This window comes from Pseudophryne corroboree, chromosome 1 (assembly GCF_028390025.1).
Source record: "Pseudophryne corroboree isolate aPseCor3 chromosome 1, aPseCor3.hap2, whole genome shotgun sequence".
NCBI classification, from domain to species: domain Eukaryota; kingdom Metazoa; phylum Chordata; class Amphibia; order Anura; family Myobatrachidae; genus Pseudophryne; species Pseudophryne corroboree.
Window position 1 is genome coordinate 384,099,789 of NC_086444.1, and position 23,924 is coordinate 384,123,712.

The 23,924-nt window shown below is 48.0% G+C and overlaps 1 protein-coding gene across 4 annotated transcripts in view; it reads left to right on the top strand.

Annotated features, from left to right (window-relative positions):
• Window positions 1-23,924, top strand: part of CHEK2 (checkpoint kinase 2) — a 120,240-nt gene that overhangs the window by 72,308 nt on the left and 24,008 nt on the right. The gene's annotated exons all lie outside the window — the stretch shown is intronic.

Sequence of the window (23,924 nt, forward strand, 5' to 3'; positions counted from 1 at the left end):
GGCATGTACAGGCTAATAAACCCATATGGTAGCTTCTAGGCGAAGCAAAAACTTCAATTCTTGATACTAAATTCAATGGCGGTCAGTGGAGACTTTGCCTCTAAAATCAGGATAACCGTACCTGTGCATCTTTACTCAATGGGGTCGATTCAATTCGGCAACTTAAGAATAGCGCCGGGAATTAGCTCCCGACGCTATTCAATTCAGCTAAAGTTAAGTCGGCGAAAGCCCGTTCTCGACGACTTAACAGGTAGTTTTGTCGGGAGAACGGGCATTCTCCGACTTAACTACCCGCGGCGATGCTGATTCCCGACAGAATCAGCCTCGCGCCGGCCGCGCGGCAGCACTTTTGTCGGTTTTCTTCTCTCACCCCCCGGGGATAAGAGAAGAATTCCCGACAATTGCGGGTAACTAGCAGCTGAATTGAATAGCGTCGGGAGCTAATTCCCGGCGCTATTCTTAAATTGCCGAATTGAATCGACCCCAATGTATTACTTTCTAAGAATCATGTCTACATATGTTATAAAAAGTTAGATTTGTTTACATACATATCTATTATACTACTTTAGCTTCCTTGCACGTAGGTAGATTTTATTTCTTCCCTGGCATGGCCCATTATATCACAGCAAGAATAACATACATGATGTGCTTTGTCATTAAAGCTATTTGCCCTGTATTAGCACCCTTGTCCTTGTTGCACTTTCTAATGAATGATGGAAGTACTGTAATACCTAATCAAGGTGTACTTTTCCATATGGCTTTAGTATCATTCTTAAACTAAATATTATGTTTTACTTTTGTGTCATTTTTATTTTTCTGATGCCTGTATCTAGGGGACACTTGTTGACCATGGGGGATAGTGAGAGTTGAGGAGCTAGCACTTAGTAGGTTAATTTTATGTAATGTACAAGCTCCCCACACTCCAACTCCTACCTCAGAGGCCGTAGCTCAGGAGCCGGGACCTGCCACTGGGACATCTAGCGTCATTTGACGCATTCGGGAAGAGATACTGCCGGGACTGTTGGAGAGAGCAGTGCTGTAGGTGCTGGCACGCTTTCTATGTTAACACAGCAGCCGGCCATTACAGGTGATGTTGCCTAGCAGCAGGAAGTCCATACGGACCAGACCAACCTGCTTAGTGAAAGGGAGGGTGGTTGAATATATATGAAAACAGACTCCTCTTTCTTCCCTGCTGAAAGGGTCAGAGTAGCGTGTGGAAGTCCCCAGGGCCTACCCTTAATGAAAAGGGTAACGCACAAAGGTAAGGGTGACCATCATGCATCCTGGAGGAGATGCAGCAGATGGTACAGTCCAACACCTGAAAGGAGGATCAGTTGTGATGACTGATGTGAAGTCTGGGATAAGTATCTGCCAAGTTTTATTATTTTTACTCATTTATTTTCTCTGTATGTACGCTGTGTAAATAATCAGTATAATACTGTGATTTGTGGAATTATCTCCTTTTTGTTAGAATGTCTGAAAAAGGCTGTTTCTGCTGCGGGGTACACTGGGCTCCACAGGGAATGACATTGGGGTGTAGAGTAGGATCTTGATCCGAGGCACCAACAGGCTCAAAGCTTTGACTGTTCTCAGAATGCATAGCGCCGCCTCCTCTATAACCCCACCTCCATGGACAGGAGCTCAGTTTTGTAGTTGATGCCATGCACTAAGCATGCATTCAACAGGGGGACTGCTCCAGCAGCCCTGAGATGAAGCTTTTAATGAAAAATGAAAGACTTCAAGGGCTGCAGCAGAGACACTGTCTGTGTTAGATGTCAGTCAGACTCCTGCTGCAGCTCCATCACCTCCCCCAGCGACGCCAGTATACTCCCGTGCCCTGGTTGCCGGGTACTTACAGCGGAGGCTCCGTTTTTTCCCAGTTAGACACACACTGCCGCTGTTCTCCTGGATCGCGTGGCCGCACTCAGGGAGGAGGTAAGTGGGTTCCCCCTGCGGGACCCGCTGTAAATCGCGATCCCGCGCGCTGGTGGGAGGCGGGCTGCAGGCGCTGGCATGGACACTGTGGCACTATAGGAACCCCACTAGACCACCAGGGCAAGGGCACAGGTCGGTTTTCTCTCATAAACTGTTCATATAAGCCCACAGTACCCGGTGGTGAAGTCCGGCAGGTGGATAAGGCTTTGTCCTGTAGCCCCTCCCCCAGCCCCAGGGTGCTATTTAGAGTAAATGTTTCCGCCAAGGAGCTGCATATCTCTCTCTCCCTCACTACCCTGTCAGCGTTTGGGCGCCATTAGGACAAGCTGAGCTGATCCTGGGACTATTTGGGCAAATCCTCCTCTGTAAAGCCACCTGCATGTCAACGCTGTGCATTTTACAGTACACTTAAGTATTCTACATGTCTGCTGACAGTGTTAGTTAAGAAAGAGTGCATTTAGTCAGGGTTATATAGTACAAGTACCCTATGATATACATCCAGTATTTACTGTGCATTGTTATATTGATTGAGTGTATAGCTATACTTAGTATTACTCTGTATTGCTAGTCCAGTGCAGTTTTATTACATGTCATAATTTCTGCATTGTACAATGTGACTATATGTGTGTGCAAATAGCTGCTGTGTGACCTCCATTTCGTGTATCTCACTCAGATTGCTATCCCTATATTCTATAACCTGAGGGGGCTAAGTGCGTCAGGTTTGTCAGTTAATATAGGTGTTTCACAAGATATACTCAGTGTGTATTTTTCTCTGTGATTTTTAGTCACCGTATACCTTTTGAGTCCCCTGTTTGTGCTAATACACTGCACAGGGGGTTCTTGTCTGGTATTGTGCTGCTGTTATTGTACTGGATTGACCTGTATTGAGCTTTCAGATATGTTAGCTACAAGGGGCGACGGTGCTGGGGCTGATCCCACATTGCGAGGTGGTGACGCTGCAGACACATTTGAGGAAAACATTGCAGCTGAGGGTTCAGGTTCGGGGAGTTCCTTACCCCCCAGTGGGACCGTAGCAACGGGGGTTCATAATTACCCACCTTGGGCTACTTTCTCCACGTTGTTGAATACGCTAGTAACTAGACTTGCGCCCCCTATGGGACCTCCTGTGCCAGTACAACCGCTTATGGTCCCTGCAGTTAACCCGCCATGGGCAGATCAGCTGTCCGCTCAGTTACAGCAATTGAACCAATCACTGACTACACAGAAGTCTAACCCTCGCCCGCCTAAGACCAAGGGGTCCTCTAAGCGGGCCATTACTTCCTCACAATCCACCAACGTCCCAGATACTTCGTCTGATGAGGATGGCGTATATACAGACCAGGGACGTGCGGTGAGCTAAATGGCTCAGGAGGCACTGGCTTGCACTAGAGCCAAATTTACACGCAATATATGAGCCAGAAGGTACATCTGGGCATTATACACAGGTGCAGCAGTACAAACACCTGGAAATTTGCTGAGTTTTGATCAGAGATGTGCGGAAAAGATAAGAAGGTGAGGCACTGCTTCACCTGCCATAGACTTTTTACTCCGGAGTTTTGGCTATAAAAATGATTAGAATAATGCAAAGAAGATATTTCAAACATATTCTTTGTATTTTTCATATACTTTATACAGTCTAAACTCTGGCACAAACGTTAGTATGACAGCAAAGGCTCTGCCTCACTCCACCGCACATCACTGATACAGACCCCACAGATTCTGACCCTGATGCTTCTGATGGGGAGTTTGTTTCACAGGTGGATGTCCCTGACTTGCTGAAGGCTATCAGAATAGTTCTCCAAATTACTGATGGAACCGGAGCCTGATGCTGCCCCTAAGAAACCGGACAGGTTTAAACATCAGAAAGTGGATAAACAGGTTTTACTCACTCTGACCATCTAGTTGCCATACGTCAGGAAAGAAATTCACGCCTCACAAGAAGATGCTGGCTTGCTACCCCCTCGCGGCAGAGCTAAGTAAAGATTGGGAGACCCCTCCCCCGGCCAGTGGATTCGCAGGTGGCGCGGTTGGTTGTATCCTCAGCTCTGCCTGTAACCACCGTCACTTCGCTGAAAGAACCGATGGATAAACGTGTGGAGGGTTGTTTAAAGGCGATTTACACCCTAACTGGTGCAACGCATAGGCCCACTATTGCAGCGACATGGGCTGCAGAGGCTGTTGAAGCGTGGGCTCAGGAGCTGGAGGCGGAGCTGCCTTCCAACGCTTGTGATCACGCCAAACAATGTCTGTCGTATATTGTCACAGCTTCTCATTACATTAAGGAGGCGGCTTCTGATGCCGGTATTCTGGCGGCCAAGGCTTCTACTACGTCCATTTTGGCTCGCCGGATTCTCTGGTTGCGGTCCTGGTCGGTGGATGTGGACTCTAAGAAAACCCTGGAGGTGCTCCCTTTTAAGGGAGACATTCTTTTTGGAAAAGACCTCAACAAGATAGTGGCTGACTTAGCTTCTGCTAAGACGGCATGTCTACCTAGTACTGCTCCTTCAGTGCCGAAGGCTGAGAGTACTCCCTTTCGCTCCTTTTGTACTTCAGGGAAAGCAAAAGGTCATGCCTACCCGAAACAGGTTCGCACTTCCAAACCCAATAAGCCCAAACCCAAAAGGGCCTGGGCTGCGCGCCAGCCTGCTTCCAAAACTGACAAGCCTGCCACATGACAGGGTAGGCCTCCCTCTGGGGGATCCCAGGGTGGGGGGCTGACTTCTAGGGTTTACCCAGGAATGGTTGAAGACCACTTCCGATGCCTGGGTACGGGAAGTTGTCACTAGAGGTTACGCCGTATCCTTCAGAAATTGTCCCCCTCATCGATTTTGCTTGACAGATGTCCCTTCGGATCAGGTGAAGGCAAAAAGTCTTCATTCAGTGGTACAGTCCCTCCAAGACACAGGAGTGGTAGTACAGGTGCCTCTGGCTCAGAGAGGCAAGGGGTACTATTCACCGCTGTTCCTAGTCCCGAAACCAAATGGGTCTTCCCGGCCCATTCTCAACCTCAATTCCTTGAACAAATTTGTGAAGGTCTCCAAGTTCCGTATGGAAATTCTTCGATCTATTGTTCTGGCCTTGGAACCTGTAGATTATATGGTCTCTTTGGACATACAGGATGCCTACCTGCATATCCCTATAGCAGTGTCGCATCAGCAGTATCTGAGGGGCCTTGGAACCTGGGGACTATATATTGTCTCCCTGGACAAACAGGATGCTTACCTGCATATTCCGATTGCTGTGTCACATCAGCAGTACCTGAGGTTTGCGGTTGGCAACCTCCAATACCAATTTCGGGCGTTACCTTTTGGTTTGACCGCAGCCCCATGAGTCTTCACCAAGGTCATGGCGGTAATGACGGCTGTACTCCACCGTCAAGGGGTCAGGATCCTACCATATCTGGACGACTTGTTGATCCTGGCAAATTCCCCAGAAATTCTTCTACGCCATCTGGATCTGACTGTCCGGTTTCTACAAGCCCACGGGTGGCTCATCAACTGGAAGAAATCTTCCCTGGTCCCTGCTCAGAGCATGGTGCACCTAGGGGCGTTGTTGGACACACACAACCAGCGGTTGTTCTTGTCTCAGGAGAAAGTCCTGAAGCTTCAGGACAGGATTCGTTGCTTCCTATCTCGTCCACAAGTGTCGATACATTCGGCAATGCAAGTGCTAATTCTCATGGTGTCGGCTTTTGACATGGTGGAGTATGCTCAATTTCATTCCCGCCCTTTGCAGAAGCTGATTCTTGCCAAGTGGGACAGCCTGCCTCACCGGATCAGGTCTCGCATGATCTCCTTGTCTGCAGAGGTCCGCCTGTCACTGAGCTGGTGGCTTAAGGACCAACGATTGAGCAGGGGTCGTCCCTTCTGGATCTCCAACTGGGTCCTTCTGACGACAGATGCCAGTCTGAGAGGTTGGGGCGCGGTGTTGGAGCAACACTCCCTTCAGGGTTGATGGACCAAGGAGGAGTCTCTCCTCCCGATAAACATTCTGGAATTGCGGGCGGTGTTCAATTCACTGAACTTGGCTCAGCATTTAATACAGAACAGACCTGTCCAAGTACAGTCGGACAACGCCACCACGGTGGCGTATCAGGATTTAGCCCGGTTGGCTTTGACGGCGTGGCTCTTGAAGCTTCCGTCTTGAGAGCCAAAGGATTTTCTGAGGCGGTCATTCAAACCATGTTGAAGGCCTGGAAACCGGCTTCTGCTCGGATTTACCATAGGGTCTGCAACTCTTACTTTGCTTGGTGCGCATCTAACGTTTATGACGCTTACAAGTTTAGTACGGCCAAACTTTTGGCCTTTCTACAACAGGGCCTGGGCTTGGCCCTTCGTCTGGCCTCCATCAAGGTTCATATTTCTGCCTTGTCGGTTTGGTTCCAGAGAAAGTGTGCGACTTTACCTGATGTGCATACACGTTCACTCACGGTGTGTTGCGGATTCAACCTCCTTATGTCCTGCCTGTGGCTTCTTGGGACCTGTCGGTGGTTCTGGAGGCGTTGCAAGGGTCTCCGTTTGAGCCTCTTCAATCTGCAAACTTTAAGTGACTTTCTCTTAAGGTTTTGTTTCTGCTGGCTATTGCCTCTGTTAGACGGGTGTCGGATTTGGGTGCCTTGTCTTGTAGGTCACCTTATCTGATTTTTCACCGTGATCAGGCAGCTCTTAGAACACGTCCCGGGTATTTACCGAAGGTGGTGTCTTCTTTCCACCTTAATCAGGAGATCGTGGTTCTGGCTTTTGCCTCTCCTGACTTGTCTTCCAAAGAGAGGTCTTTGGATGTGGTACGGGATCTCAGTATCTACGTGAAGAGAACTGCCTTCATCAGGAAGTCGGATTCTCTCTTTGTTCTGTTTGATTTTCACAAACGTGGCTGGCCTGCTCACAAGCAGACCTTGGCCAGATGGATTAGAATGGTGATTGCACATGCTTATGTATAGGCTGGCCTTCCAGTTCCTGCTACCATAAAGGCCCATTCTACTCAGTCGGTTGGACATTCTTGGACGGCACGCTGTGGTGCAACCCTAGAACAATTGTGCAAGGCGGCTACGTGGGCATCAGTGAACACTTTCTTAAGGTTCTATGCCTTCAATACTTCCGCCTCCCAGGATGCTTCTTTTGGACGCCGGGTTTCCAGCAGAAAATGAGATTTATGGTAAGAACTTACCGTTGTTAAATCTCTTTCTGCGAGATACACTGGGCTCCACAGGGCACCCACCCTGACGCACTTAGCTTCTTTGGGTTGGTATGGCATTAGCCGCTGACACTTTCTCCTGTCGTGAGAATGTGGTGTATGTGGCTACTAACAGTTGTGGTCCCTTTTGCCTACTACTGCATTGGACTGGTAAAAACTGAGCTCCTGTGCACGGAGGCGGGGTTATAGAGGAGGCGGCGCTATGCATTCTGGGAACAGTCAAAGCTTTGAGCCTGTTGTTGCCTTGGATCAAGATCCTACTCTACACCCCAATGTCATTCCCTGTGGAGCCCAGTGTACCTCGCAGAAAGAGATTTCTCTAACGTCCTAGTGGATGCTGGGGACTCCGTCAGGACCATGGGGAATAGCGGCTCCGCAGGAGACAGGGCACAAAAGCAAGCTTTTAGGATCACATGGTGTGTACTGGCTCCTCCCCCTATGACCCTCCTCCAAGCCTCAGTTAGGTTTTTGTGCCCGTCCGAGCAGGGTGCAATCTAGGTGGCTCTCCTAAAGAGCTGCTTAGAAAAAGTTTTTAGGTTTTTTATTTTCAGTGAGTCCTGCTGGCAACAGGCTCACTGCATCGAGGGACTTAGGGGAGAGATTTTCAACTCACCTGCGTGCAGGATGGATTGGAGTCTTAGGCTACTGGACATAGCTTCAGAGGGAGTCGGAACACAGGTCACCCTGGGGTTCGTCCCGGAGCCGCGCCGCCGATCCCCCTTACAGATGCTGAAGATCGGAGGTCCGGAAACAGGCGGCAGAAGACTCTTCAGTCTTCATGAAGGTAGCGCACAGCACGGCAGCTGTGCGCCATTGTTGCTACACACTTCACACTGACCAGTCACGGAGGGTGCAGGGCGCTGCTGGGGGCGCCCTGGGCAGCAATATTTAATACCTTTGATGGCAAAGAATACATCACATATAGCCATTAAGGCTATATGTATGTATTTAACCCAGGCCAGATATCTCAAAACCCGGGAGAAAAACCCGCCGAAAAGGGGGCGGAGCTTATTCTCCTCAGCACTCAGCGCCATTTTCCTGCTCAGCTCCGCTGTGAGGAAGGCTCCCAGGACTCTCCCCTGCACTGCACTACAGAAACAGGGTAACAAAGAGAAGGGGGGCATATTTTGGCGATATTTATATATTAAAAGCGCATATAACAGAAACAACACCTTTTAGGGTTGTTTATATACATTTTATAGCGCTTTTGGTGTGTGCTGGCAAACTCTCCCTCTGTCTCCCCAAAGGGCTAAGGGGGTCCTGTCTTCGATAAGAGCATTCCCCGTGTGTCTGCTGTGTGTCGGTACGTGTGTGTCGACATGTATGAGGACGATGTTGGTGTGGAGGCAGAGCAATTGCCGGTAATGGTGATGTCACTCTCTAGGGAGTCGACACCGGAATGGATGGCTTATTTAGGAAATTACGTGATAATGTCAACACGCTGCAAGGTCGGTTGACGACATGAGACGGCCGACAAACAATTAGTACGGTCCAGACGTCTCAAAAACACCGTCAAAGGTTTTTAAAACGCCCGTTTACTTTAGTCGGTCGACACAGACAGGGACACTGAATCCCTAGGGAGTCGACACCGGAATGGATGGCTTTAGTTATGGAATTACGTGATAATGTTAGTACATTACAAAAGTCAGTGGACGAAATGAGACGGCCGGAAAACCAGTTAGTACCGGCTCAGGCGTCTCAGACACCGTCAGGGGCTGTAAAACGTCCCTTACCTCAGTCAGTCGACACAGGTACCGACACAGATGAATCTAGTGTCGACGGTGAAGAAACAAACATATTTTCCAATAGGGCCACACGTTATATGATCACGGCAATGAAGGAGGCTTTGCAGATCTCTGATACTGCAGGTACCTCAAAAAGGGGTATTATGTGGGGGGTGAAAAAACTACCTGTAGCTTTTCCAGAATCAGAGGAATTGAATGACGTGTGTGATGAAGCGTGGGTTAACCCAGATAGAAAACTGCTAATTTCTAAGAAGTTATTGGCATTATACCCTTTCCCACCAGAGGTTAGGGCGCGCTGGGAAACACCCCCTAGGGTGGATAAAGCGCTCACACGTTTATCAAAACAAGTGGCGTTGCCGTCTCCTGATACGGCCGCCCTCAAGGATCCAGCAGATAGGAGGCTGGAAACTACCCTGAAGAGTATATACACACATACTGGTGTTATACTGCGACCAGCAATAGCCTCAGCCTGGATGTGCAGTGCTGGGGTAGTGTGGTTGGATTCCCTGACTGAAAATATTGATACCCTGGATAGGGACAGTATTTTATTGACTATAGAGCAATTAAAGGATGCGTTTCTTTATATGCGAGATGCTCAGAGGGATATTTGCACTCTGGCATCGAGAGTAAGTGCGATGTCCATATCTGCCAGAAGAAGTTTATGGACGCGACAGTGGTCAGGTGATGCGGATTCCAAAAGGCATATGGAAGTATTGCCATATAAAGGAGAGGAATTATTTGGGGTCGGTCTATCGGATCTGGTGGCCACGGCAACTGCCGGCAAATCCACCTTTTTACCTCAGACCCTCTCCCAACAGAAAAAGACACCGTCTTTTCAGCCGCAGTCCTTTCGCTCCTATAAAAACAAGCGGGCAAAAGGACAGTCTTATCTGCCCCGAGGCAGAGGAAAGGGTAAGAGAGGGCAGCAAGCAGCCCCTGCCCAGGACCAGAAGCCCGCCCCGGGTTCTACAAAGCCATCAGCATGACGCTGGGGCTTTACAAGCGGACTCAGGAGCGGTCGGGGGTCGACTAAAGATTTTCAGCAATCAGTGGGCTCGCTCACAGGTGGACCCGTGGATCCTGCAGATAGTGTCTCAGGGTTACATGTTGGAATTCGAAAGGTCTCCCCCTCGCCGGTTCCTAAAGTCTGCTTTACCAACGTCTCCCTCAGAAAGGGCGACGGTATTGGAAGCCATTCACAAGCTGTATTCTCAGCAGGTGATAGTCAAGGTACCCCTCCTACAACAGGGAAAGGGGTATTATTCCACACTATTTGTGGTACCGAAGCCGGACGGTTCGGTAAGACCTATTCTAAATCTGAAATCCTTGAACCTGTACATACAGAAATTCAAGTTCAAGATGGAGTCACTCAGAGCAGTGATAGCGAATCTGGAAGAAGGGGACTTCATGGTGTCCCTGGACATAAAAGATGCTTATCTGCATGTCCCAATTTATCCCTCACACCAAGGGTATCTCAGGTTCGTGATACAAGACTGTCATTATCAGTTTCAAACGCTGCCGTTTGGTTTGTCCACGGCACCTCGGGTCTTTACCAAGGTAATGACCGAAATGATGGTTCTTCTACGAAGAAAAGGCGTATTAATTATCCCTTACTTGGACGATCTCCTGATAAGGGCAAAGTCCAGAGAACAGCTGGAAGTCGGTGTAGCACTAACCCAAGTAGTGCTTCAACAACACGGGTGGATTCTGAATCTTCCAAAATCTCAATTGACCCCGACAACACGTCTGCTGTTCCTGGGAATGATTCTGGACACGGTTCAGAAAAAAGTGTTTCTCCCGGAGGAGAAAGCAAGGGAGTTATCCGAACTTGTCAGGAACCTCCTAAAACCAGGAAATGTGTCAGTACATCAATGCACAAGAGTCCTGGGAAAGATGGTGGCTTCTTACGAAGCAATTCCATTCGGCAGATTCCATGCACGAACATTTCAGTGGGATCTGCTGGACAAATGGTCCGGATCGCATCTGCACATGCATCAGCGGATAACACTGTCACCAAGAACAAGGTTGTCTCTCCTGTGGTGGTTGCAGAGTGCCCATCTGTTAGAGGGCCGCAGGTTCGGCATACAGGACTGGGTCCTGGTGACTACGGATGCCAGCCTACGGGGCTGGGGAGCAGTCACACAGGGAAGAAACTTCCAGGGTGTATGGTCAAACCTGGAGACGTCTCTTCACATAAATATACTGGAGCTAAGAGCGATCTACAATGCTCTAAGCTTGGCGAAACCGCTGCTTCAGGGTCAGCCGGTGTTGATCCAGTCGGACAACATCACGGCAGTCGCCCACGTAAAACAGACAAGGCGGCACGAGAAGCAGAAGAGCAATGACAGAAGCTGCAAGGATTCTTCGCTGGGCGGAAAATCATGTCATAGCACTGTCAGCAGTGTTCATCCCGGGAGTGGACAACTGGGAAGCAGACTTCCTCAGCAGACACGATCTTCATCCGGGAGAGTGGGGACTTCATCCGGAAGTTTTCCACATGATTGTGAACCGTTGGGAAAAACCAAAGGTGGATATGATGGCGTCTCGCCTCAAGAAAAAACTGGACAGATATTGCGCCAGGTCAAGAGACCCTCAGGCAATAGCTGTGGACGCTCTGGTAACACCGTGGGTGTACCAGTCAGTGTATGTGTTTCCTCCTCTGCCTCTCATACCAAAGGTACTGAGAATTATTCGGAAAAGGGGAGTAAGAACAATACTAGTGGCTCCGGATTGGCCAAGAAGAACTTGGTATCCGGAACTTCAAGAGATGCTCACGGAGGATCCGTGGCCTCTACCTCTAAGAAGGAATCTGCTTCAGCAGGGACCTTGTATGTTCCAAGACTTACCGCGACTGCGTTTGACGGCATGGCGGTTGAACGCCGGATTCTAAAAGAAAAGGGCATTCCAGAGGAAGTTATTCCTACCTTGATTAAAGCTAGGAAGGAAGTGACCGCACAACATTATCACCGCATTTGGAGAAAATATGTTGCGTGGTGTGAAGCCAAGAAGGCCCCAACGGAAGAATTTCAATTGGGTCGATTCCTACATTTCCTGCAGGCAGGATTGTCTATGGGCCTCAAATTGGGGTCTATTAAAGTTCAAATTTCGGCCTTATCAATCTTCTTCCAGAAAGAATTGGCTTCAGTGCCTGAAGTACAGACTTTTGTCAAGGGTGTACTACATATACAGCCCCCGATTGTGCCCCCAGTGGCACCGTGGGATCTAAACGTAGTTTTGGATTTTCTCAAATCTCATTGGTTTGAGCCTCTCAAATCTGTAGATTTGAAGTATCTTACATGGAAAGTAACCATGCTACTGGCCCTGGCTTCAGCCAGGAGAGTTTCAGAGTTGGCGGCTTTATCGTACAAAAGCCCATATCTGATTTTCCATTCGGACAGGGCAGAATTGCGGACACGTCCTCATTTTCTCCCTAAGGTGGTTTCGGCGTTTCACTTGAACCAGCCTATTGTGGTGCCTGCGGCTACTAGCGACTTGGAGGACTCCAAGTTACTGGACGTTGTCAGAGCATTGAAAATTTATATTTCAAGGACAGCTGGAGTCAGAAAATCTGACTCGTTGTTTATATTGTATGCACCCAACAAGATGGGTGCTCCTGCGTCTAAGCAGACGATTGCTCGTTGGATCTGTAGCACAATCCAACTTGCACATTCTGTGGCAGGCCTGCCACAGCCTAAAACTGTAAAGGCCCACTCCACAAGGAAGGTGGGCTCATCTTGGGCGGCTGCCCGAGGGGTCTCGGCATTGCAACTCTGCCGAGCAGCTACGTGGTCAGGGGAGAACACGTTTGTAAAATTTTACAAATTTGATACTCTGGCTAAAGAGGACCTGGAGTTCTCTCATTCGGTGCTGCAGAGTCATCCGCACTCTCCCGCCCGTTTGGGAGCTTTGGTATAATCCCCATGGTCCTGACGGAGTCCCCAGCATCCACTAGGACGTTAGAGAAAATAAGAATTTACTTACCGATAATTCTATTTCTCATAGTCCGTAGTGGATGCTGGGCGCCCATCCCAAGTGCGGATTGTCTGCAATACTTGTACATAGTTATTGTTACAAAAATCGGGTTATTATTGTTGTGAGCCATCTTTTTTTAGAGGCTACTTCTGTGTTATCATACTGTTAACTGGGTTCAGATCACAAGTTGTACGGTGTGATTGGTGTGGCTGGTATGAGTCTTACCCGGGATTCAAGATCCTTCCTTATTGTGTACGCTCGCCTAAAAGCTTGCTTTTGTGCCCTGTCTCCTGCGGAGCCGCTATTCCCCATGGTCCTGACGGAGTCCCCAGCATCCACTACGGACTATGAGAAATAGAATTATCGGTAAGTAAATTCTTATTTTAACAACGGTAAGTTCTTACCATAAATCTCGTTATTTCCTAGCCTGAACCTAGAGCTGGGAAAACTAGTTTGCATCATTTTGTTACACGATGTTAATTCTAGTAGGGACGTGCATGCTCACATGTGCATGCTTGTGAGGACACTCGTGACACACAACCCTTTGTAGAGGTTTCCTCCGGCCCTGTGGAAGAACCAGCTTGGGTTAGGTCTTTAGCCCTTACCCTTTCTTCCATTATGAGTGAGGAACTGTCGAATTATGCGTCCAGCCACAGTACTAGAGTATATGATATTAATTTCATCTAAGATGGACCATGATGGTAGACAGACAGAAGTCCTTGGAAATGTCATGTTGGACCAAGGCATTGTGGAGGACTGCTTTAGGTCTTAAAATGATGTCCTTTCGCTAGAGAAACTATTGTTTAATTTTCATCTCAAAAATGTTCTGCCATTTTCATCTCAAAAATTTTTCATCTCAAAAGTATTTTCAGGATCAGACCCCAGGATGCTACTAAGACTCTTATCCACTCACTGGTCATCTCCAGACTAGACTACTATAATCTCCCAGACTGGCATCCCTGACAAATGCCTCTCTCCACTCCAATCTATCCTCTGCAGTCCAGGTCATCTTCCTTACCAAACGCAGTACGTCCGCTTTCTAGTGTTCACTCTAGGAGTGAAAAGGGGCAGGGCGCCGGACTCTGGGGGCACATGTGCGAAATGGGGGCGCGGCCACGCAAATTAGGGGGCGTGGCCACGTCACCGTCATTTTAGGGGGCGGTGCGGCCCACAGACGCTACTATAGAGAGCATCTGTGGCCGGCGACGTCACTGTTGGGGGCGTGCCCAGCACCTCCGTCGGTGCTGGGCTTCCCCCAGCCCTCTCCCAATGCGTGAATGGATGCCGCGCGCATGCGCACATCATCTATACACGCCGGGAGGGCAGGGAGCGGGCGGCTGTTCTAGCAGGGCGCCGCAAAAGGGGCAGGGCGGGTTTTGCCTGTTAAAAAACGGGCAGGGCGCGGCGCCCTGCTAAAACAGCCTAGAGTGAACACTAGCTTTCCCTCTCCTACAAGTTCTTCACTGGCTTCCGTTCCCTTTCAGAATCCAATTCAAGCTTCTCACACTCATTTACAGAGCCCTCAGCCACTCCTCCCATTTACATCTTTGACCTTATCTCCCTTTACACTCCCACCCGTCCTCTTCGCTATGCTACTGCATGCTGCCTCTCCTGCCTACTGATTACTTCCTCCCACTTCTACCTCCAAGATTTTTCATGTGCTGCTCCCTTTCTCTGGAATTTTCTAACTCTCCCCCTCAGACTCTCCACCTCTCTCCAAAACTTCAAACAGGCTCTCAAGACACACTTCTTCACCAAACCCAGCCAAACCACATTTTTCTCCACACTCTCTGTCTGCCCCATCTGTGTCACCCCTGTCTGGCTGCCTCTCCCCTTTAGAATTTAAGCTGGCCCTCATCCCTCATGTGCTTTTCCTTTTCTTAGCTTAACCATCTTCGTGTGCACCAGTTTTCTGCCACCCTGATACTTATTTCAGTGTCATCTGCTGATGTAGCTATGTTTATTTACCCTGTACTTGTACTTATCATCTTCAGCTGTAAGTTACTGTTTTCCTGTTTTGATTATTTGTCTATGTACTCTGTAATTTTGCGCTGTGGATCCCTTGTAGCGCCATATAAATAAAGGATAATAGTGTTCACGCTAGGCTATTTTAGCAGGGCGCCGCGCCCTGCCCGATTTTTTTTAAGGGCAAAACCCGCCCTTCCCTTTCTGCGGCTCCCTGCTAAAACAGCCGCCCGCTTTCTGCCCTCTCAGCATGTAAAGATGCTGCGCGCATGCGCGCGGCATCCATTCACGCTGTTAGAGAGCTTGGGGGAAGCCCAGCACCTCCGTAGGTGCTTGGCACGCCCCCAACAGTGACTCCGCCAGCCGCCCACACCCCCAGTCTGTGGACTGAACCGCCCACTTCTATTACGTATACTTGGCCACGGCCCCATTTGCATGACCACGCCCCTTTTGGCACCGCGCGCGCGCTTTTGCCCTTCACAGACCGGCGCCCTGCCCGTCCCCTAGAGTGAACACTAGGATAATATTGTCTTCGGCTTCATCCTGTTAAGATCTTTCAGATCCCAACGCAGGTTTCCTTCTGTGTATCCGATTTCTGAAAGAGAGAGAGCTTACAGAAAACAATCATCGGATGTGGATGTTCCTGTATCTTGTTTATCTAAGCAGTGGTTCCCAAACTCGGTCCTCAAGGAGCTCTAACAGTTCACGGTTTCCTGGTCACCCCTGCAGGTGCACTGCATCACCAACTCTTACATTATAAAAATCAGCAGGTGACCTGGAAAACATGAACTGTTAGTGCTCCTTGAGGTCTGAGGGGAAGCATCACAGATTGTGCCACTGTAGCTCTTCCTGCTTCACCTCTTTACCGAGACCGAGCAGGAAGCAATGCCGACAAGATGTATTAACATTTTGACTGTCAGAGTGGGGGAGTGAAAACTCCTCCCTCCAGCTATCCCTGTCGGAGCCCACAGCGCATCAGATTAGCACTGACGCAATGTGTCTCACGGCCCAGCTGGCTCCACTGGGCATGCGTGAGATCTCCCATGTAGCCCGGAACACGGCAGTTGCAACATTCACAGCAACTGTATTTGCTGAAATCAGTAGCTGCAGTTGTAGGTTAGGTCAGTGGCGCTGACCGTTCATACATCTGCTGACACATCAGTGCGCTATCTTGAAGACAGCAGTGCAGATAAAGATGGGCGCATAGTGCCCCTATCATTTGCCCGACATCTCCGCATTCATACATGGAGGAGAAGTGTTATCAGCAACACATAACGTGCGCTGAAACCACTAATTCCAGTAACAACAAATTATACATCTACCCCAGAGTTTGGGAACCACTGATTTAAGGCCACGGCTCTCCTATTCCGAATGGGGCCTCCTTAAAAGAGGTTTCAAAGCAAAAGTGTGAATGTATTTTGAAATCTATTTATGTAGCTGCAGGGACAGCAATGGAGAAGTTTGCTGACCTTTTTCATAGAAGGTATCCAGTAAGACATTTCTACATTTTAAGTATCTGTCTCAGAGCCGATTAAAGTTGTAGCAGAGTATTTGGAAGAATCCGCTCTAGATACTTTCTTTTCGAGTCAAAAATTTCTAGGCCAACTGTTTTGGCTAGACACATTCTATGGTTAAAATCATGGAATTCATATTCTGAGACAAATAGATTGAAGGACGTTTTTGTTTAGCCCTGGGCAGATGAGTGAATTTCAGAGTCCACGGAAGGTAAAAATTAACCTATAGGTAAATCTTCTGTCCTTTTGTCCACCCTTTAAACAGGGGCAGTCATCTACATCCTTTCAGGCCAAAGGGACAGGCACCCTTGCTCTGAGGATCCAAGGTTTTACAAGTAGAGGAAGACAATTTAGGACAAGTAGGAAGGAGCCAGGAATACAGGTACCTGGGCTCCAGGATAAGTCAGCATGACAAGAATGGCATACACCCAGAAGTGTCTGTGGTGGGTGCCCATCTTTCAGGTATCAGTGGAAAAAGACCTCTTTACACAAATAAGGACTGGTTTAGCAGAAAGAGGTTACATCCCATGTTTTACCGGTACTTTTCAACAAGGTTACCAAGCAACAGACAAAAGTGACTGGCCTTAGATCAAGCAATTACAGCTCTCGACCAAAAGCCATATGGGTGTCTCAGATCCATTTTAAATGTAAAGGACTTAAATATAAGACTGCATGTAGACAGATTCAGAATAGAATCTGTATGAAAAGTCATAAACGGAATGGAGGTAAACAAATGTTTGTCATGTATAGACATCAAAGATGCCTTCCTCCACATGTCCATTTGAGAAGTCCATCAATGTCTTTTAAGATTTGCAGTCAGGGGCGAAGAAATTGCTAATATAGGGCAATTTCTAACAGATTAGACAAAGCCCCTCAAATTTAAAGTCATAGCATACCTTTTAAGACCTAAAGGAAAAAGGATTGTTTACCCTTTTAGAATATTTGCTTTTCAAAGCAGATTCAAAAGATGCTCTTCAAGTAGATCTGCTAAGAGCAGTGGAAGTGCTATAGACCAATGACTGGGTTATCAACTGTCAAAAGTCAAAGATGATTCAAATTCAGTGTATGAGTTTTTCATTTTAGGTCTTATTTTCAATACTCAACTAGCCATGATCTTTTTGCCAACAGAAAATATTAGAGACTTTCAAAACTTAGTTCAGAAACCCTTGAATATAAGTAGTGGTTCTCTGTGGTATAAAGTTACTCAGAAAGATGGTGTTATTTTTCAAAGTAGTCCAGTATGCAAGACTTCATTCCAGAATGTTTCAATTAAAAATAGTCTAATGCGCCCTACACACTGGGCGATAACACTGCAAGATATGAACGATCTCGTTCATTAATGAATGAGATAACGTTCATATCTGTCAGTGTGGAGGCACCAGCGATGAACGATGCGCGGCCCCGCGCTCGTTCATCGCTGATGTCCCGTCGGCTGTGCGTGCAGGCCAATATGGACGAGATCGTCCATATTTGCCTGCACGTCTACAGAGCCGGGTGATGGGAGGAGTCAAGAAACTTCACTTCCCCCGTCACTGCCCCCCCACCGCCGGGTCGCCCGTCTGCCGTATTGGCGGTCGGGCAGCTCGGCGGCACAGTCCGAGTCTGTAGGGCCCATAACAGTTTGGTTGTATTCCAACCATTGATTAACAGCTCAATTCATCATTCTATAACCATAGAAAGTACAGTCTTTCTCAGGTGGTAGACAAGGTTAGAAAACATGAACAAAGGTAGGAGTTTTCTCACCCAGGATTGGTTTGTAATCACAACATATGCCAGGGATGGGGAGGCAGTTACACTATTCCTAAATTTCAAAGACTAGAATGGAAACAAGACTTCCAATCTGTGTTTGGACTAAAGGGGGGTACTCACTGAGAGATCCATGCTTAAAATCTAAGCAATCTGACTAGATTGCTTAGATTTTAAGCATAGATCACTCGTGTGCTGCCCCCTCAGTGATAGCGATGCCCGGCCCCGCACATCGCTATCGCCGCTGCTAGATTGAGCCTGCATGCAGGCCAATCTAGCAGGTCACTCATTTCACCCGCTGGGTGAAATGAGCGGCCCCCGTCCTCCCCCCACATAGCTCAGCACACATCGCGCTGTGCTGAGCGGCGGAAGAGATGTGTGCTGAGCGGTTCGCTCAGCAAACATCTCTCCCGTGTATACCCCCCTTAACAGCGGTTCTAAATATATTGAAAAAAAGCACAATCTCTTATTCAGGGAAAACCTATAACGAAGTAGTCAGACAGTGCTACAGCAGTTGCCTACATTAATCGTCAGGGAGTGACAAAGAGTTCCCTAGCGAAGAAGCAGGAACAGGGATTCATGTTCCGACAATATTAGCAGTATTTATCCCAGTAATAGAGAATTGGAAGGTGAACTTACCAAGTTGCTAGTCTAGTGTTCTTTCTAGCACCCTGCGTCTTTCAAAACCTGTGCAGTTTCTCTTTCCTGCGTGGGGTGTCGCTCTCTTCTGTGATGCTTCTAGCACAGTCTGATCTATATCTCAGTTATGAGATACAGACCGGACTGTGTTAGAAGCACACTACTAGTCCATTCTTCCAGGGGAATGGTCTCTGCATACAGAAGACTTAAAACAGTCTGGTAAAGAGGTGGGTGTCAATCAGAGATGGGTCTAATGTCTACTCAGGTCAATAACAATGTGCTCACATTTTGTTACAGTCTGTGATCCATTCGCCTTTCTAATATATGCTATGGTTGTCCCTTGTAGATTTTATCTAGGACCTGCTTCTCTCAGACTCACACCGGCTCCCATTGTTACAGTCTAGGCTGTTTTATATTGCTGGACTCATTTCTTGTACTGTCCCCACCACTGGCTTCATTCACTGCCTTTTATGCCAGTATGTTCTGCTCTACTATTAATTTTCTCCCGGTAATCCCCACTGTACGCTATACCTCTCCATCAATCAGCATGTGACTCCACCACAGATTGTGCCCAAACTGCATCTCTGTTCGCTGTATTTACTGTTCCCTCCTCACTGTATATTATAACTCCACTGAAGTGCATCCTCAGTGGCCAGGATGTATTTCACATGGATCTATTCATACAGGGTATATCATACTGCCACACACGTGTCCTTTTTCCCATGTATGCCTTGGGTTCCTTGTATGGCTTATCTCCCACAGTATAACCTTCGTAGTGGGCCCAATATGGCTGCCTCACCTGGTACACTTGTGGATGGGATGAAAAATACATTGACTTGATGGTTATGGTGGGACCCCACTCCGAGCATTGGGATGCTGAAAACACCTTTTTTGTGTAATCTCTTCTAGGAGTAACCTATTCCACCCAGGGTAATCTGGTATCCGTTCGGGATCCCAGCTGTCAGGCAGGTTAGGGTAAGGCTGCGGGGAGGGGAGGTTAAACACCACCGAGGGCGGTTAGGTTTAGGCACTAAGGGGGGAGGGGGGGCGTTAGGTTTAGGCACTAAGGGGGGAGGTTAGGGTTAGGCTTTAGTACTTACCTCACCCCTGTCGGGATCGTAAACATGTTTCGGATTTCTGTAAAGCAATTTTGAGTCCTATGGGAGAAAAGTGATATATAAATAAAACTATTATTACTATTTATCTAGCTTACATTTTTCCCTCATGGAAAGCATTCCAGCAATCATAGTAGAAACAGACTGGTCAAGGAGAGTTTGGTACTCAGAGGTACCACACATGGCAGAGGGTCCGGGGAGCAGACTTCCACTTCGACAGTATCTTTTGTCTCAGGACATCCATTAGTTAAAATTGAATGGCATGGCTCTTGAAGCCAAGATTTTAGAAAAGGGTTTTTTGGACTCTGGTAGTTCAGATTATGATTAAAGCTAGAAAGAAAGTATCTTCAGACTATTATCATAGAGTCTTGAAGAATTATGTTGCATTGTGTAATAAATAGAGCGTTTTTTATTCCTCTTTTTCCATGCTAGCCAGATGGATTATGGTCACAATTCAGCAAACATGCCTGCTAGGACCTCAGGTCATTCCACTTGATCGGTGTGAACTTTGTGGGCGGCATAGCATGGAGCTTTCCCAGAGCATTTATGTACAGCAGCGACATGGTCCTCGGTTCATACGTTCACCAAATTTTACAGATTTCATGGCCTTTGGTCGGAATTGATAGTGATCAGCCAATGCTGAGCATACCCTCTCTTGGTTGTGCATATGAGAAGGATGCAGTTCTGTCATTATTTTTGTTCAACTGATCTTTAGGGCTTTTCTCTAACGTCCTCGAGGATGCTGGGGACTCCGTAAGGACCATGGGGATAGACGGGCTCCGCAGGAGACATGGGCACTTTAAGAAAGAATTTAGTTCCTGGTGTGCACTGTCTCCTCCCTCTATGCCCCTCCTCCAGACCTCAGTTTGATACTGTGCCCAGGCGAGCTGGGTGCTTTTCAGTGAGCTCTCCTGAGTTAACTGATAGAAAGTATTTTGTTAGGTTTTTTATTTTCAGGGAGCTCTGCTGACAACAGACTCCCTGCATCGTGGGACTGAGGGGAGAGAAGCAGCCCTACTCTCTGAAGCTAGGTCCTGCTTCTTAGGCTACTGGACACCATTAGCTCCAGAGGAATTGGTACGCAGGACCTCACCCTCGCCGTCCGTCCCGGAGCCGTGCCGCCGTCCCCCTCGCAGAGCCGAAAGACAGAAGCCGGGTGAGTATGAGAAGAAAAGAAGACTTCAGAGGCGGCAGAAGACTTCATGATCTTCACTGAGGTAACGCACAGCACTGCAACTGTGCGCCATTGCTCCCACACACCTCACATACTCCGGTCACTGTAAGGGTGCAAGGGGGGGGGCGCCCTGGGCAGCAATATAAACCTCTTATTTGGCAAAAAGGAGCCTATATACAGCTGGACACTGTATATATGCATGAGCCCCCGCCAATTTTACACTTTTAGCGGGACAGAAGCCCGCCGTCGAGGGGGCGGGGCTTCTCCCTCAGCACTCACCAGTGCCATGTTTTTCTCCACAGCACCGCTGAGAGGAAGCTCCCCGGACTCTCCCCTGCTTATACCACGGTAGAAGAGAGGGTTTTAAAGAAGAGGGGGGGCACATAATTCTGCGCAGATAATAACAGCGCTACTGGGTAAACATTAAATTGCTGTGTTTTTTCCTGGGTCATATAGCGCTGGGGTGTGTGCTGGCATACTCTCTCTCTGTCTCTCCAAAGGGCCTTGTGGGGGAATTATCTTCAGATGAGCATTCCCTGAGTGTGTGGTGTGTCGGTACGTGTGTGTCGACATGTCTGAGGTAAAAGGCTCTCCTAAGGAGGAGATGGAGCAAATGTGTGTGTGAGTGGTGTCTCCGTCGACAACACCGCCACCTGATTGGATATGTGAAATAAAGTGCTGAGGTAAATTTATTGCACAAAATATTAGAGAACAGACAGTGAATCTACCCATGTCTGTCCCTATGTCGCAGAGACCTTCAGAGTCTCACAATGCTCACTATCCAAAATAATAGACACTGATATCGACACGGAGTCTGACTCCAGTGTCGACTACGATAATGCAAAGTTACAGCCAAAACTGGCAGAAAAGTATTCAATATATGATTATTGTAATAAAAGATGTTTTGCATATCACTGATGACTCATCTGTCCCTGACACGAGGGTACACATGTTTAAGGGAAAGAAAGCTGAGGTAAATTTCCCTCCTCTCATGAAGAAAAAGAGCGGGAATCTCCAGACAAGAAGCTGCAGCTTCCCAAAAAGAATTCTCAGAGAGTATCCTTTCCCTACTATGGCCAAGATACGATGGGAATCTTCCCCTAGGGTGGACAAAGCTTTGTCACGTTTACCCAAAAGGTAGCGCTGACTTAACAGCTATCCTCAGGGATCCTGCAGATAGCTTGCAGTAAAAGTACTGTGAAGTCCATTTACACACATTCTGGTACACTACTCAGACCGGCGATTGTGTCGGCATGGGTTTATAGCGCTGTAGCAGCGTGGACAGATACCTTATCAGCGGAGATTGAAACCCTAGATAAGGATACCATGGTATTGGCTCTAGTATATATATATTTATATATATATATATATATATATAAAAGATGCTTTCTTTTATATATATATATATATATATATGAAACATGCCCAAAGAGACATTAGTCTACTGGGTTCTAGAGTCAACGCTATGTCGATTTCTGCTAGAAGTGTCCTGTGGAACATGCAATGGACAGGTGATGCCGACTAAAAGAGGCATATGGAAGGTTTACCTTACAAGGCTGAGGAATTGTGTGGAGAAGGGCTCTCGGACCTGGTCTCCACAGCTATAGCTGGTAATTCTGATCTTTTGCCTTATATTCCCTCACAGCCTAAGAAAGCACGACATTATCAAATGCAGTCCTTTCGGTCGCAGAATAATAAGAAAGTACGAGGAGCGTCCTTTCTTACCAGAGGTAAAGGTACAGGGCACAGCTAGTTCCCAGGAACAGAAGTCCTCCCCGGCCTCTACTACGTCCAACGCATGACGCTGGTGCTCCGCTAAGGGAGTCCGCCCCAGTGGGAGCACGTCTTCGACTCTTCAGCCACATCTGAGTTCACTCACAGGTGGTTCCCGGGGCAATAAAAAATTGTTTCTCAGGGTTACAAGCTGGAATTCGAAAGGTGCCGGCTTCTCCCCCAGGAAGGGAGATAATATTAAATACAATTCACACATTGTATCTCCAACAGGTGGTGCTCAAGGTTCTTCTCCTGCAACAAGGAAGGCGATATGACTCAACCTTGGCTGTAGTCCCGAAACCGTACGGTTCGGTCAGACCTATTTTTAAAATTAAAATCTCTGAACCTATACGGGAAAAGGTTCAAATTTAAAGTGGAATCGCCCAGAGCGATCATCGCCAGCCTGAAAGGGGGGGATTTGATGGTGTATCTAAACATAAAGGCTGCATACCTTCATGTTCCCATTTATCCACCCCATCAGGCGTACCTGACAATTGCGGTACAGGATTGTCATTACCAATTTCAGGGTAATTGGCGGAAATAATTGTGCTCCTACGCAATCAAGGAGTCACAGTTGTCCCATACTTGGACGATCTCCTAATAAGGGCAAGATCAAAAGAGCAGTTGTTGAACAGCGTGTCACTTTCGCTGAAGGTGTCACAGCATCACGGCTGGATTCTCAATTTCCCGAGGTCACAGTTGGTTCCTATAACTCGTCTGCCCTTCTTGGGTTTGATTCTGATACAGACCAGAAATGGGTTTACCTTCAGATAGAGAAGGCCCAGGAACTCATGACTCTAGTCAGGGACCTATTGAAACCAAGACAGGTGTCAGTGCATCACTGCACTCGAGTCCTGGGAAAAACACTCCCTTCAGCAGGTTCCATGCAAGGACTTTCCAATGGGACCTACTGGACAAGTGGTCCGGGTCACATCTACAGATTCATCAGTTGATCACCCTATCCCCCAGGGCCAGGGTATCTCTCCTGTGGTGGCTGCAGAGTACTCACCTTCTAGAGGGCCGCAGATTCGGCATTCAGGACTAGATCCTGGTGACCACGTACGCGAGCCTCCGAGGCTGGGGAGCAGTCACACAGGGAAGAAATTTCCAAGGTCTTTGGTCAAGTCAAGAGACTTGTCTTCCCATCAACATA